Genomic DNA, 14059 nt, shown 5'->3' with positions numbered 1-14059 from the left:
CACATTAACAACAGGACAATGTATTGGCAGATGGGACTGTAGTCTCTGCACCGGCACCACTGGGGATATGGACAGTCTGTCCTGGTCCCCAACAACAGGACAATGTATTGGAAGGGGAGGCAGTTGGTTTTCCCCTACCCCAAGAGAGGGTGTCGTAGGGAGAGGAGCCTGTTAACCCCTCTCCCCAGCGGCAGACCAGCCCACCAAGGGGAGACAGTAAGCCCCACAATAGTGCAAATGGGACCGTAGTCTCTGCACCTGCACCACTGGAGATATGGACAGTCTGTCCTGGTCCCCAACAACAGGACAATGTATTGGAAGGGGAGGCAGTTGGTTTTCCCCTACACCAAGAGAGGGTGTCGCAGGGAGAGGAGCCTGTTACCCCCTCTCCCCAGCGGCAGCCTAGCCCACCAAGGGGAGACAGTAAGCCCCACAACAGTGCAGATGGGACCGTAGTCTCTGCACCTGCACCACTGGAGATATGGACAGTCTGTCCTGGTCCACAACAACAGGACAATGTATTGGAAGAAGAGGCAGTCTGTTTTCCCCTACAACAAGAGAGGGTGTCGCAGAGAGAGGAGCCTGTTACCCCTTCCCCCCAGCAACAGCTTTGTTCAACCAGGGGAGAGGGCACCCTGGTTACCTTTTCCCCACGCCATGGATCTACAACTGGGCACAAGTGGCAGGGGGCCATATGGACAACTACAACCTTTGAGAAAGGCCGGCCGACTATCAGAGCCCCAGACCGACTGGAGGTCTGGAGTCTGGATAGTCTCAATGGGAAAGGGGAGAAATGTGGCGGAACCCGCCTTGCCACTGGGCCTTGGAGAGGCCTGGCTGCCCGCCTCCTACCTGCTGACTATGGTCCCTGGTAAATTTGTACCTTTTAATGCAATATTCGGGCATGTGGTATTTTACATTGCTGCTACTGGCCCTTTAAGGGCCACCCGTGGACATATTATGACTTTTAGGAACAATGCCCCTTTAAGACTGTGTAGCAGATTGCATTCAGGCTGTCTTTAATATTATGTGTTCGGTAAACTGTGTTATGTGTATGCAGCATTCGTCTGATTGTTCGGTAGAATCACTCCATTCATTATATTGAGTGAAACTACCGAACAACCAGACCACCCAGGATTAAAGTGTGCCTCCAATTACCGTTCGCAACAATGTTGCAAACGGGTAATTGGCAATGCGTGTAATGTGTGGTTTTGTCCTCTGGGTGGCCGCCATTCGGGAAACGAACATGTGGCGGCGGCCATCTTAAACTCCCGAACAGCGGTGTTTTGCTGTCGAGTGTCTGGAACTAAAATCGGACACTCGACTAGGCAAACACCGCTGAGACCTCCAGACTTCCATGAATTCGTGTAGAAACTACCGAATGGCCCGCCGTTCGGTAGAAAGAACCCCACGAACAAGGGAAATTCATTCAAACCCTCCCCAGGCTCTATAACCCAGGCGATTTGTGTGTTTTCATTCCCTTTTCTGTGACCGACTGCAGGGCCAAAATACATGGAACTATTTTCGGATACTTTTGCCATGCGGTCGGTTAAAACTTTAACCCTTCATAATTCCCGAACCCCTGGTCCGATCTGGGTGATTTTTGGATATGTGTCTCACCCAGATCTGGGCTACCAGGGAATGTAACATTTAAAGGGGTAACCCTATGTTTAGGGGTACATCCAGAAACCCTTTCTACAGAATTAGCACTCACAAGGATAGAGCAGTAATAGCCTGCTCTAGCTGTATCAGCTGATATTTCCTTTCCAAGGAAAAAGACTGCACGGACAAATAGAATCTATTTCATATATTTTAATGCCCAGCTTTCGCACAAGTACTCCACCTTTCTCTGTATGCAGCGAAAAGTCAAACGAAATATGTTGTATAAACTTCGGGGTGTCGACAAAGTCCCTTAGTAACCTGCCGTTGTTTTTTCGCCGCTGTAGCTGATTTCGATTTCCAGGAGGAGGGGCTTCCAATCGTGCGTAACGTGATGCGTAATTTGCGTGATGACGCGTTTCGCCATGCTCACGGCTTCCATAAAAAGTTCCAATAGCATAGCTATGTTGTCACAGGAGAGATAATTGAGTGGATAGGATTCTAGCTACAGTATCTGAAAGTTCTGTTATGTTGTGTGATGATTTCATTAAGACCCCAGAACCCCATTGGAGCCCAATGAATGTTAAATATGTGATTCCACATTAAAATACTTTAATAACAGGAATTATTATTAGTAATGAAACACTTCAGCCACCATAACAACTTCATCAGAATGAAGTTGGTATTGTGCCAGGAGGTCCCTGGCGCCAGCTTAACTTTGGATATTACACCACGAATGAACGCCAAAGTCTTCCGTCTGGCTCTGTTCAGCTCTATAACCGCCAAATTGTTTAGATCTGAGGCTTGAATCAGGAGGCTCTGGATTGGGCACCGCTGATAGGCTCAGAGTGTCAGCTGATGCGCTCAGCCTACCAGATGGCTTGAGAAAGACATGTATGTTTAGGCCGCTTTGTCGATAGGGAACTACTGATAGGCTAAGACCATCAGCTAGTGCCTTATAAGCATCAGCCTATCAGTGTCTCCCAGTTCATGACTTCCTGTTTCAAGCCACGGACTGAAAGTGATGTGGAAGGGGTGGAGCTGCACAACCTCCGGGAACCATAACAACTTTATTCAAATCAAATTGTTATGGTGCCTAGAGTGTTTCTTTAAGGGTAGAGCAGATGATGAGTACAAACATGTTTGAGGACCTTTCTCAGCATGCATGAGATCTATTATTGTACTTACCTCATAAACAGACACTACGTGATAACACAACATTGCAGTGAATTGAAACTTGAATTGCAAATTGAATAAAATTCTTCAACCCTGATACAATCAGAGTTTGGCTATTTTAGCTTAAGATTTATAATTCAGTTTTATATTTCTTTAATTCAGTGCTTAGTGAATAAACTCTCACCACAGCAGCATTTGATTGGAGGAGAGCGGCGTTTTGCCACACATTCATAGTTGTCTATAAAAAGATTGGATTGGAGAAGATCTCAGGCAATGCCAGCTTGGATGTTGACATCATTGTTGGAGAAGTTGGAGGCTGCAGTGGTGGTGTCCTGGTGCTGGAAACTGGATGAGTAATCTTTATTTTACTTAATTTTACACAGCACTGGGGAGGGGGGGGGGGGGGGGGAGGGAGAACAAGGAATCTATTTTCCCGAAATAACAATTATTATTATTGGACTGTAGGTACACTAATATAGTGAAACCAAAACTGCAATTCGTCTGAAATGTGAAATATCAGCAGCAATCCGAATTCCGTAATTTCGAACCGCCATATAAGCAAGTTATGAAAAGACTGAACCAAGCAATGAATGAACCGGTTTGGTTTGTTCGTGATTCAAAGTGTCATCCATGGGGCCATAAAAGCCACTGAATGAATGAGATCAATCAATCAATAGATACAAAGAAATAAATAAAACAGGGATAAGCTGGACTGAATGCTTAAAATCGAACCTCAAAAGTAACCAAACTCATGAATGAGCAAATGTTGATTTTTATTATTATTATTATTATTATTTTTATAGCGCCAGCAAATTCCGTAGCGCTGTACAATGGGTGGACTAACAGACACGTAATTGTAATCAGACAAGTTGGACACACAGGAACAGAGGGGTTGAGGGCCCTGCTCCATGAGCTTACATGCTAGAGGGAGTGGGGTAAAGTGACACAAAGGGTATAAGTAGGGGTAATTAAATAGGTTGCTAGAAAAGTATTCACTGAGAACTTAGGTTATTTTTGACGGTTGCAGGAGAGGCGTCATGGGGAGGGGAGGGGGATGAAAACCTGATAACAGTTTAAATGATATGCTTCCTGAAGAAGTGTGTTTTCAAAGATTTTTTGAAGGAATGGAGACTGGGTGAAAGACTAACAGAGAAGGGAAGGGAGTTGCAGCCCTGGAGAAGTCTTGGAGGCGAGCATCAGATGTGGGAGTATGGACAAAGGATAGACGTAGGTCTTCAGCAGAGTGCAGGGGCCTCAGTGAGCCTGCGAGGTAGTGGTGATGGTAGCGCCGTTGACTTGGAGGAAGACAGACACGGGAGTAGCAACAATTGATCAAATGTGAATCAAATTTGAATGGTAAAATAACATTCTATTCAATCATAATTCAGTTGGAATTTGATCAAGTGAATTCAAATTAGAATCGGCGTTAGAAAAGAACTGCTTTGTATATTTATTATATATCACATATAGATATTTTGCAGTCCACTGATTGGCCAGTTGTTGCACCATTTTGTTTTGTCCAAATAGTTTTTTCAAATCATTTGCGTGGAGAACAATCAGAGGAGCCGAACCAGGAGCTTGGGCAATATTCTTTTGACCAAACAAGTGTTTTTTTCGGACAAAGTGGATTCTGCCATGAACAAGTCTATTGACAACGTTCCACTCTCTCAGAGCTACAGCTAGGGACTGTAATTATACTAATGTACACTAGGGGGAAGCAAAATAACACGGTAAAGAAAATGTGCATGCATATGCTGCCTTTTGCTGCCCTCTGGTGGCCGAAACGTGATAAATGGTAACCTTCACTTTTCAATCAGTGAGGGTAACAATTAGGAGTATATACTAAAGTGTGAATTGTCAGAATTTCAAAGTGAGTTTTACATTTTAGGCCAAAACAGCAGATTTGGAGACTTTCTTCGACTAAGTTAAGTTTTCAGTTCACCTCCTTTGGTCTGAAATGTGAAATTCCCTTTGAATCTTCAACAATTCACACGTTAGCGCATAACGCTGATAATTATTACACAATATTAGGCCGACGGATTTCCGAATTATAAGGTTTCCTCTGCAGGAGAAAATGCTGACTTTGGGGGATTTCGAAAGACGGAAGTTTATTGACACCAAGTTAATTAGTACAAGTCTCTGCGTGTAACCTTTAAACTGCTTGCAAACATTGCATATTGTGCTGGACTGGTTTTTATGGTTTAAAGCAGGGCTGTCCAATCTGCGCCCTCCCCCCCCCCCCCCCCCCACCAGATGTTGCTGAGCTACAACTCCCATGATTCTTTCAATTAAAAAGATAGCCAGGGAATCATGGGAGTTGTAGTTCAGCAACATCTGGGTTGGACAGCCCTGATTTAAAGCGTGTATTTTAAAAAATAACTAGGGGAGTGTATTCACACTTGTCATTGTATTTTTTTTATGTCATGTCGGAAGTGCTAAAGATTCTTTAGTCCCTGTGCAACTGCTCACAATAACTTTTTAACCTTGCCGATCTGCATTCCCCAGCGCAATGGACTCTCACCAGAAACTAGGAAAATTTCAATTCAAGTGTTATGCAAAATTCTTAAAATCTAATGTTAACTACGGCCTCAATTTAATATCGTTGGATAAACTTTTCAAATTATTTAATATTTTTTGGATAAACTTTTCAAGCGATTTCAAGTTGTGAAAAATATTTTTGAATACTTTTATATTTTTCTATATATTGATGTGTTTTGAAATATGCTTTCTGATATATTAATATTTAAAAAAAAGTTTTAAAAAGTTTAATGAAAAATATGAAATCATTTAAAAAAGTGTATCCAACCATATTAAATCGAGGACTTCATTACTTGCAAAGGATGGGTTCCTGAGCTAATTGTCCACCCCCTAAAAAAATGGATCGTTTACATACAGGGTTTTTCACTAAACTGAAAATGCACTGTGAAATCAACGTGGATTTCAATTAGAAGGCCAGAGTAGTTGAGCTGAAAGCACAGATGGCTTAGAGAATTTCTCCAGTTTGACTAATTTGACCTTAAATAAGAAATTCACTTTGATTCTCACTTCAGTATATACTCCCGATATTGGCAGGTACATAAGGAGGGTCCCTAACAATAATTTTTAAGAACATAAGAAAGACAGGGTCGGTGTAAATAGAATAAGACAAGGCAACTAATCAATACATCTTAAATTAAGCACAAAGCCTATCTAAAAGCATGGTGTGAACTTTAATATATACGGTAGGTTTCAGTTCAAACTATGACGTGACATTTGGCAAATAAGGCATTTGCAAATGATTAAGTCATTCACATACAAACTGGCAAACAAATGATATATTAATACCTAATACCTAATAGGCTAATACAGCACAATAAACGGCCCAACAAAGGGGGCTCAAACACCTAAGGACTATGGGACCCAGCAACATTAAAGAGCAGGGTGGACAAAGCACCTTTTGCGACCGATATAGGCCCCCTTTTTAGAAGGCCTCGCAGTTCCCAGGCACCTGCCATACTTTTGAGGCTCGAGACGCAATATGTCGCTTGAGGTGAGGAGAGAGGTGCTTCTGCAAGCTCTCACCCAAGCCATACTAGTCTGCAGGAGGGATTGGTCCGTCCAGTGACTGAGGAAATGCTAAAGACCCTCCTGGAGGAGTTAAGCCATAACATTGCCACAGATATTGGCCTCTTTAAGGAAGAGGTGAAAGGAATATCCACTCACCTCCAGAGCACAAAGGTAACTACGATAGTTCACGAAAATAGGATTACCGCATTGGAACAATCAATGCAAAACTTGCAGCATCTACTAGACAGCCACTAGAGGGACTTCCGTGTTCATAGAACACGAAAAGTGTTTTCAGCGACGCTGGATGTCCTCACGCTATGTGAGGACCTCCAGCGTCGCCGAAATCCCCATAGGAAAGCATTGAATAATGCTTTCCTATGGGGAGGTCTAATGCGTGCACGGCCATTGGGAGGAGAGTAGGCTTAGCCTGACCAGCGGCGAGGGACAGCGCTGGACTCCAGTTTTAACCCCTTCAGCAACTTGGGATGGGGGGTGGGAGGGAGAGGGGCACTAGAGGGTCCTGCAGTGCCAGGAAAACTAATATGTTTTCCTGGCACTGGAGAATCCCTTTGATTGTCATTGCTGAATGCACTGGAACAGCACCTCTTCCTGACAGTGTTACAATAATTACATAGCCTGCAGGATGAATCTCTAGCTCTCTATTGTCACTTAGTTATTGGTCTTTGGCGACTTTATGTAAAAAATTTATTGACCAGTGGGGGAGGCGGAATTTTTAAAGCGACACTAAAGGCACCAATGATGGATGCACTTTAGCGTAATGAAGCAGTTTTGGTGTATAAATCATGCCAGATAATTGAGCAGTGAGACTAAACTACTTAAAGAGAGACTATAACGGACCGTTTCGCTTACAAGAGGATAAAACCCAGTTTAGGCGATATCCCCCTTTTCCATAGACCAGCAGCTACAGCAATCACCAATCTCCCGAACTGCAAACTGTACGAATTCTGGAAACTCCCGAACTGGAAACACACGAACCCTGGAATCAGCCGAACAGGAAAAGCATACAATCCGCTTACACTCCTGGCAGTCAGCATACAATCCAATTCCCCCAAAAACGAGACGACACATCGGTTTAAGGGTCAAGCAGAATCTGAGGTCCTGGCACACCCAGCCTGGTTTTTATTACGGTTGTGCACATACAGGACACACCCAGGGGGAGGCATAAAATAACCAATCAAGTAACAGTACAACCCACACATCCCCTCCCCTCAGATAAGCAATTAACATAATTTATTACATACAGTAAAAATACAGTTTCCACACATACTCTGTAACTTTAAAACCATACATCACATTCACATAAAAATACATATCCACAATCAATCCATTCAGGGGAACAACATATTAAAAAATGGCATGAATCAGACCAGGGGTTCAAAAGTTAGTAAAAGTATCTTTTGTTCCCCCTGGCTGGCAGTATTTTAATCTGGCTCAAACAGGAAAAGTAAAACATCCCCACAATGCATCCTGGCTTCCTCCCTTCTGCCCTGGAGATAATTGGAGAAGTAATCCAATTATCTCCCAGGTCAAAGACAAAACTCCATTACACACAGGATTATGTACAGGATTATGTTTTAAAATATATAAAGTTACTTTTTATACATTTAACACAGACATGTAACATATCCCCAGATAGCTCAGGTCTGCGTGAACATTATTGGCACGCAGACCACACAAATACAGTTTAATTGCCATGGAGCCAAAGTCTTTCCCATAGTCTTTCATTATATGAATAGGCTCCATGGCATAGCTATCTGGGGGTATCACTGCTCACACAGGGCAAGTACCGAATGGCCCCACTGTGTTTAAAGGGCCAAAATGAGTGACACGCACTCTGTTAGGGCCGAATACGTTTTGTAAAAGGGCCCAATCTCCCAGGGCCAGAGTCCAAAGGCAAGAGGCGGGTAAGCAGCCCCCTCCAAGGACACGTGGCGAGGTCGGTTTCGCCACAGAGACTATAGTCACCAGAACAACTACAGCTTAATGGGAGGGCAAGCCACCTAAATGCTGTTTTAACACTATCCGGTCAGGAATACATGTTTGTGTTCCTGACCCTTTAGTGTCCCTTTAACCTAAAGTTGTTTTGATGCCTATAGTATCCCTTTAAGTAGAGTTATCCTAAGATCTGTGCATTTAGTAGTACAACCAACAGATATTTTTTGTTTTTCCAGTGTAGAAGAAGTCAGCGTCATAGGAGGCTCTCTAATTAGGTGAGTTAGGTGGCAGCCTAAGGCCTTGCAGTCACTGGGGCCTCTTTAGTTAGTATTAGTATTTGCGTGCCTGGCAGTGAGTTTGTGCATGTTTGCTTGCGCGTGTCTGTGAGGCATGCGTGTGTAGGTTTGTCAGTGTGCCTGACACTGAGAATCACTGGGAAAGTGTATGTCTGTCTGGCAGTGTGTATCTGGGTATGTGTATGTATCTCCATGCGTGTGTTTCGAATGTATATGTGTGTGCGAGTGGGTATCTATGTGCCTGGAAGCATGCCTGTGAGAATGTGTGGGTTGGTGGTGGGGGCTCAACGACTGTGTTTGTAAGGGGCCATAAGTGTTATGATGACAGCCCTGCAAGGTGGATTGACAATCAAAGCATCCAGCCGACACTCACTGGCTGGAAACTGTGCCACACACAGAGGGCAAACAGGAAAGAGCCCCCACCACTAGACATTAGGGACCCTGAACACTTAATTTTATTATTGTTTACACATTTTCCCTTACTAGTGTCAGCAGGGACCTCATGTTCAACTTTTGTCCAAGACTTCATAAAGTCTAGAACCATCTTTAGTCAACGTACTAATGACAGGTATACTGCGGGACAGTCAAGTACCATAACAACTTATGCTCATTAGATATAGGGCAAAGAGTTCCTCTGTCCCTGTGTTTATGCACCCACATGCTTTTGAATTACCAAACTCACTCAGCTAGTTGCAACCCCTTCAGTGCCTGATGTCAGAGGGCACTATACATCCTCATCTACCTGTTAAAATACATGTCATGGTACCTGCGGATGTCCCCTTTTTCACTGCATCACTTTGCAACATGATTTTATGCTGCCCCTTCCTTCTCCATTGCACTGAATGGGAGTCTCCTGATTGGCTGAGCTACTTCCTGATGCAGACTGAGGTCACTGTAAAAACTGGAAGACACTTTATAATGTAAAGGAAGGTAATGAAAGGTATCTTTTATTTTTTTTCACATAATTTTGACTGTATTGTCTATGTGATGTAGGGATAATTGTCAGCCTGGGTTGTCCCTCCGACAAAGTATTATTTTTGGAATATAAATTTTATCACGTCATTGAACGTGTGTGAGATCTAGATATTTATTGTCGCAGTCAACGTCCATCCAGAGTTTACACCAGAGTCTTGAAGCCATCACCGAAACGCTATTGAGACTTCTAAAAGTCATTACGTTGAATGTAAATACAGAATTTATTTGTCCAGTATGTATAAAAAAAAATCTGTTTACTGTTTTAACGTAGGAATCTTGTTTCAGGACAACTCTGAACTTGAAATGATTCAACACCTCGCGTTTCTGAAGCCAAGCCAGATACGAACTGTGAAAGAACCATCCAAACTAATAACCACACCCTATTTAAAAAGAATGCGTTGAAACAGTTTGAAACTAAAATCATTAAAGGAACACTGTGATTAATTTTTATTACTATTAAAATTAAAAGCTCAGCGTGATCCTTTACTGTGCTTACCGTGAATATAGTCTGAACTCTCTACATCTGTTCAAGCATTTCGAAGTCTCGAACTGGGACCCCAGAAAGTGTCCAAAGGTCAATTCATGTAATTTTGTGCTATTTTATGTGCATTTGAAATTGAGTCATGAGGTTTGTTGTGTAGGAAGTATTTGTCCTCAGTCAGTATTTCTTTGAATCATTCTGTGAGAAAAAAAATAAATAAAGAGATACATTGAAAACACAACTATGTTATCATTTTGTCCAGCGTCCGTGCAGTATTTGCCTTGTTCCGTATCAGATTAAGGAGCTGGGGAACCCGTACGATCGCTGTTCTATAAATCAGGGTGACTGGGGCACTTCTCTGTGACAATGTTAGAATACTTTCTGTGTTTAACCTGTAAACAAACATTTCTTCAATAACATTACCAAACATGGGAATGTACACCACGTTGTTTGTTCAGTAAACAATATGTTCTTGATATGTTGTAGCATTCATTAACACACCCAGGCGTATTGTCCATATGCCTTTGGTGTAAAATATATTGGGGTTTTGGTAAATTTCCCTCTCTCCAGTGTGAGCCTCTGTGTTTCCTGAGGTTTCTAGAGACAGCAGTCAGTCTGTCGAACTCAGGGGTTCCCAACCCAGTCCTCAAGTACCCCCTAACAGTCCAGGATTTAGGGTTTACCCAGTTGTGTCTAAGAAGATGTTTTTAGAAAGAAAGAAAAAACACTTTAGACACAACAGGGTAATCCCTAAATCCTGGACTGGTAGGAGGTACTTGCGGACTGGGTCAGTCACCTGTGCTGAATGCTTTCACCTGTCACAGCGCCCACTGCTGGTGCAAATTGGTATGGCTAGGTGAAATGTAACTGCTTTAGCAAATTTTGCCATTTGGATTGGGTTTTGGGCCTGGTGACCCTCATTCACCAACTGTGAGCTGGAGCCAGGTTTCTACAGGCACCATAACCACTTCAATGATTTGAAGAGGTTATAGTGCCCAGAATGCCCCTTTAATAAGTCTTATCTGGCAATTTTGCAGTATGCAGACAAGCAAATTCCTGTATTTTTACTCCAATGAGACCACAATGCCGCTGGGAAGTTTGTACAAGAGCAGCCAATGAGACTTAAAGGGACACTATTGTCACCAGAACACCTACTGCTTATTGAATTTGTTCTGGTGAGTAGAATCATTCCCTTCAGGCTTTTTGCAGTAAACACTGTCTTTTTAGAGAAAATGCATGACTGCTGACACAAATACCAAACCCGTTACCCCCAATAACGACATGACACCTGATTGTTGGGTAAGGGCAACGGCCACAGCTTTATTAAACTTTAACACAGCCAGCATTTCCACCTGTCAGCTGTTGGGGTGACTACCCAACAGACAGATACTCCAAGTCTTTATCCAGAGTTCGTACAGCCTGCCTTCGGCCATCAGCCCTAGCAGGCTGCGACTCGCCAAATCCTTTCCGTGCATTACGTGCGCTGGCCAGGAACTCCGCCATAGCTGTGACAAAACGAACAGAAACAAACAACACCACAAGCCAGAAACCATCACATAGCATAGGAAAATAGGGAGGGTGGGCGGGAAACTGTTCCAGACTGCTGCTTCTGCACTGGTGAGTACCCTCCCTTCTGCTCTCCTTCTTATATCCCCCCATCTTGGCAACTATGTATCCCTCATACTCCCACCCCTTACTGCAGGGCAGCAGTCATGCCTCCCCTTCCTTGCAGTCCAGGGGATATCTGTGTTTACATTACAGCCTAGGGATACCTCCAGTGGCCACTTCTCAGATGGCTGCTAGAGGTGCTTCCTGGGGCAGTGCTGCAAATTCAGTGTCTCCACCCTCTGCATGCAGACACTGAACCTTTGTCATAGAGATGCATTGATTCAATTCATCTCTACGAGGAGATGCTGATTGGCCAGGGCTGTTGTTGGCTTATGCTGGATCACCTTCACAAGCTCAGGATAATTGGCTCAAAACTTGGCTTAAAACTACTGATGATGTAAGCCAAGGAGGCAGATCAGAGGCAGAGCCAGCAGCAGCAGCAGCAGCAGACTGAATAAAGGTAATATTTTACTATATTGGGGGGGGAGGAGGGGTGGACATGGTGTTTTTAACACTGTAGGGTTAGGTATACATGTTTGTGTTCCTGACCCTACAGTGTTCCTTAAAAAATACTACATTCCCCATCAGATTCTATAGAATATTTGTACAAAGAGGAATTGAGAAATCACCATGGAAACCAATGAAAACCAATGGGATAGCCCTGCTTATTGCTCCCCTTGTAGAAGGAGGAGGGGCTATTCACTAAACAGAAAAATGAAGTGAATTTAAAAGGAAACGGAACATTTGTGAAAATAAAATAGCCAAGCTATGACTATCACCGAGTTGGTGATTTGTTGTTTCCAATTTTTGGGAAAAATTTTGGAATGTTTTGCTTACATTTTACAATTGGCTTTCCAATTCACTGCAATGGTCTGTCTAATGAATAATATAACTTCATCCCAAATTGTGGCAACTAATTCCAATGCAAAATTCTCACAAAATGAATAACCCATTGTACAGCGCTGCGGAATTTGTTGGCGCTATATAATTAATAATAATAATAAAAAGGTATCAGTTCTAATGTCACATGTGTCCAAAAAGGGATTTTGCTATTTGCGTACTACAAATATAAATACTTACTACAGGTAATTCAAACAGACCTACAGAGAGTCCCCAGGTGGATATATTATATAAGGAAAAGGGCAGGGTTAATTACACGCTTTGAAGGAGCTATTTACAATAAGTCACGGCTATTTCCATGTGATTAAGCTCCCCGAGGAATTGTCCCTATGCCAACTAATATCTTTGTAGTTATAGAAGGTATACTTTGATTTAAAGAATGCAGGTGAACACAGAAATGTGCTAGGTTTTGGAAGGCTGATCCGGGCCCGAGATAAAAACATGTTTGTTTTTTTTCCTGGTGGCAAATCTGTTCTAATTCTGAGTCTGACTGCAACCCGATCGCCTGTTTAATATTACGTAGATTTTTTTTTTTTTAAGTCGCTGTGCTTCTGAGAGCAGAGTTTAATGGACAGGGTAAACAAAAAACACAAAACATTTTGTTTTTTTTAAAACAGACAAACTATACCGCTGACTTCAACTCCCACATTGCACAGGCAGCCGGCAGATTTTGGGTTAATTGGGGCTGAAGTGCTTATGGTTGTAGGTAAATAGGGTTGACAGAAAACGGGATCTATACCTTTTTTTTTCTCCTTAGCGCTGTGGTCAGAATTGAATGGTCGGGATTATTTACCCCAAAATCAAGCATTCCGAGATGCGCCATGTTATTCGGGACACCTAACCTTCGTACTCGGGTTATGTATAGAAACTGTTGCATTCACTTCGACGTTTGCACTAGTTTTCCCGTTTGCGTAATTTTTTTTATACATAAACCTGTTATTTCACTGGGGACAGTTTTTACTCCTCTACAGATTTGTTGCTCCTTTTTTCCCCTGATGATTTTACCGTTAATTACATTCACCTATTTATTTATTTTTTTACATCGACGGTGGCACTATTTAACATGACAAAACAAAGATGCACAGCAAAACTGTTGGGAAGGGCGCAAACATAAACAAACTGAGGCACAGTTGAAGGACGATATTGATGCAAATGGAAACTGCAACAAAATTTTGGTGTGAAATCAACTTTTTATACATATCAAACTACATGCTGATGTGTTGTACATGAAGTGTGCTGCCCTGTGCTATGTAGCATTCATGTACTGCGAGAGAAAATCAGGATCCAACATTGAACAATGAATTAGCCTTAGTATAGCAGCATATCAATGCTACATACTCCAAGACAGCACTTATCATACACTGCTCAACAGTATAAATAATATTTTTCGGTTTAACAAGTCGCTGGGAATCTGATTATATCTGTGGATTTCGCATGCTGCCTGGCATTATATCCTGGGATTGCTACATAAAGTCTACTTTTTTAAGAACAGTACTTTTCATGTAGAGCCCAAAGAATTGAA

This window comes from Pelobates fuscus, chromosome 12 (genome assembly GCF_036172605.1).
Source record: "Pelobates fuscus isolate aPelFus1 chromosome 12, aPelFus1.pri, whole genome shotgun sequence".
Classification (NCBI taxonomy): domain Eukaryota; kingdom Metazoa; phylum Chordata; class Amphibia; order Anura; family Pelobatidae; genus Pelobates; species Pelobates fuscus.
This window is presented reverse-complemented; position numbering follows the sequence as displayed.